The sequence below is a fragment of the Rhinoderma darwinii genome, chromosome 1 (genome assembly GCF_050947455.1).
Source record: "Rhinoderma darwinii isolate aRhiDar2 chromosome 1, aRhiDar2.hap1, whole genome shotgun sequence".
NCBI lineage: Eukaryota > Metazoa > Chordata > Amphibia > Anura > Rhinodermatidae > Rhinoderma > Rhinoderma darwinii.
This window is the reverse complement of record NC_134687.1, coordinates 652699327-652702582: the sequence shown is the minus strand read 5'-3', so window position 1 is coordinate 652702582 and position 3256 is coordinate 652699327. Positions and strand designations below refer to the sequence as shown.

The 3256-nt window shown below is 37.4% G+C and overlaps 1 long non-coding RNA gene across 1 annotated transcript; it reads left to right on the top strand.

Annotated features, from left to right (window-relative positions):
* Positions 1 to 242: 242 nt before the first annotated feature.
* LOC142678997 (uncharacterized) lies at positions 243 to 2860 on the top strand. Its single transcript, XR_012852638.1, has 3 exons — positions 243 to 407; positions 2068 to 2295; positions 2560 to 2860. It is a non-coding gene; the product is annotated as an uncharacterized LOC142678997 (long non-coding RNA).
* The last annotated feature ends 396 nt before the right edge of the window (positions 2861 to 3256 follow it).

Genomic DNA, 3256 nt, shown 5'->3' with positions numbered 1-3256 from the left:
AGCCCCTCAAGGAATTTATCTAGGGGTATAGTTAGCATTTTGACCGCACAGGTATTTTGCTATATTTATTGGAGTTAGTCTGTGAAAATGAAAATCGACTTTGTTTCTGAAAAAACAAAGAAATTTGTAATATATACAAGGAATAAAGAAGAAAATGCACCCCAACGTTTGTAAAGCATCTTCTCCCGATTACGGAATTACCCCATATGTGGCAATTAACTGATGTTTGTTCCCACAGCAGGGCTCAGAAGTGAAGGAGCGCCATTTGGATTTTGGAGCGCAGATTTTGCTGGATTGGTTTGTAGTGCCATGTCGCGATTGCAATGCCCCGGAGGGAACAAAACAGTGGAAACACCCCAAAAGTGACCCCATTTGGGAAACTACACTCTCAAGGAATTTTTCTAGGGGTATAGTAAGCATTTATACCACACCGGTTTTTTGCAGAATTTTGTAGAATTAGGCCTTGAAAATGAATATAAACATTTTTGACCACTAAAATGTTGCATTTTTTCATTTTCACGAGGGATAAAGGAGAAAAAGTTGCCCTAAATTTGTAACGCAATCTCTTCCGAGTACGACAATACCCCACATGTGGTAATAATTAATTTTTTTAATAGAAATTAATTAACCTTTGCAGGACTGATCCTTTTTTGCTTTTCCATTTTAGTTTTTCACTCTACGCCTTCCAAACGCCATAACTTTTTTTTATTTTTCCATGAATTGAGCTTATTTTTGGCAGGATGAGCTGTAGTTTTTATTGGTATTTTTTGGTACATACAACGTTTTGATCACTTATTACATTTTATTTAGAGCTTTGGTGACCAAAAAACTGTGATTTTGGCGTTTAAAATTCTTTATTTCTTACAGCGTTCATAATGCTCTATAAATGACAATTTTACTTTATTCTTTGGGTCGGTACGATAACGGCGATACAAAATGTATATAGTTTTTTTATGTTTTGCGGCGTTTGCACAATAAAATCACTTCTTTATAAAATAATTTATTTTATGTGTCACCATATTCTGAGAGCCGTAACTTTTTTATTTTTCAGTCAAAAAAGCTGTGGGAGGTCTTGTTTTTTGCGGGACGGGTTGTAGTTTTTATTGGTACTATTTTCGTGTACATGCAACTTTTTGATCACTTTTTTATTCTATATTTTTGTAGGGGTGGTGACCCAAAAATTGTGATTTTGTTTTTTGTTTTTTTTTGCCGCGTTCACCGTGCGGTAAAAATAACATTATAGTTTTATAGATTGGGTTGTTATGAACGCGGTGATACCAAATATGTGTACTGTTTGTTAACGGTTTCATTTTTTACCTATAATGAGACTTATTATAGGAAAAAAAATCTTTTATTTTTACACTTTTGTAAAACATTTTTATTAACTTTTTTTACTTTTTTCTTTTTTTTTTACATGCAGCTCTAATCGCTGCTAGAATACATTACACTACCTAGGTCACTCTGACAGTTAGTCTACGAGGACCAGTCAGAGGCTGGTCCCCCATAGGCTTGCATACATGGCAGACCCGGAGGCCGTTGTCTGGCCCCCGGGTGCCATTACAAGCATCAGCAGCCCCCACAATTGCATGGGGGCTGCTGTTGTGCTACAAACCCCCTACATGCGGAGATTGCAATCGAACTCCGCATTTAACAGGTTAATTGCCTAAATCAGCGGCAATGAGCCGCTGATCGGCAACAGTGGAGTGTCAGCTGTCAGGGACAGTTGACCTCCCGGTTCCCGATGCACACTGCCACCGACAGTGTGCATCGCGAACGGCATTCGAGCTCCGCATTTAACAGGTAATTGCCGAAATCAGCGGCAATGAGCCGCTGATCGGCAACAGTGGAGTGTTAGCTGTCAGGGACAGCTGGCCTCCCAGTTCCCGGTGGACGTACAGTTGCGTCGTGGTGCGCCTAGGGGTTAAGGGATATTTTAGTAAAGCGCCACTATGTAGCCCCTACCTCAGGATTTATATTTAACTCTAAAGGACCTAAATGGGGATCATACCCATGATTGTGGGGCATGTTCCCTAATGATTAGATCTAAAAATTTTCTGAATTCTTCAGGGTCAAAGGAGTACAAGATGTGCCACAATATCACCTGTCGTTCAACTGCCGTGATCTACTATGCAAATTGTCCCTGTCGACTAATATACGTGGGTCTCGCTTCTAGAGAGCTTCGTGTGAGAATCTTGGAACATGTAAGGGACATTAAGGGAGCCATGAAGACTAATGATCCTGAAAAATTAAGCAAACTGAAACAAATAACTTGCCATTTTCGTGAACATCATCAAGGTAATTGGAGACTCCTTACATTTAGAGGCATCAATAAAATCTCATTGGAAAACAGAGGGGGTAATGTTCAGAAAATCCTTGCTCAACATGAATGCAAATGGATTATGAATTTACAGACTGTTTTCCCTAAGGGGTTAAATGAAATGGTCTGTTTTGTTCTGTTTTTACAATAATAAATATTAGTAAGTGCCAACCTTTGTTATGTTTTATGCTTGTGTGAAGGGAGGACTTCTGAGGATTTAATATGTTTGCTTACAATTTCAGAGTGGACCCCACTTGTTTACAACAGTTGTTTGCAAGGACAGCAGTGTCATTCTGTATATGACTGAATTATGGATCTCGTGATGGCATCATTTGGCCGTATAAAGATGCATGTATTTGGCTTCTTGAATTCTATATGGCTAGGCGGTGACTGTCGCATTGATATGTACAATACAAAAACTTTTTGGATGATGCGCAGCTCTTTTTTTCTTGCTGGAGCTATATGTACATGTAATGTTGGCATTATGTAATGCATTCACATAGTGATGGATCTGGTATGTTTTCACTTTTTGATTGAGTTATTTGTTTTACGATCATATGCTTTTTTTTACCCATATGATTAATTATTCACGTTTCAGTACTATATATGTATATATACATATAATTGTGCATGCCATTAAATTACCATACTGTGGCATGTCTTTACATATATCAATTCACTTTATTTATTCAACACTTTACTCATTTGATTATTTATTTGACTTTTTGGGTCTTGACACATTTTTCCACATTTCTTTTTAAGTCTTTTATTCTTTATTTATTATGTTTCACAGATTATTTTAATTCATCTACACCGCGTTCCAAATTATTATGCAAATGTTATTTTGTCGCTGATGTTACTAAATAGTCGATGCAATTGACAGTCAGTATAATCTTCAAGCCATCAACCTTTGGAGTATAGTGCAAATTTTATTGAACA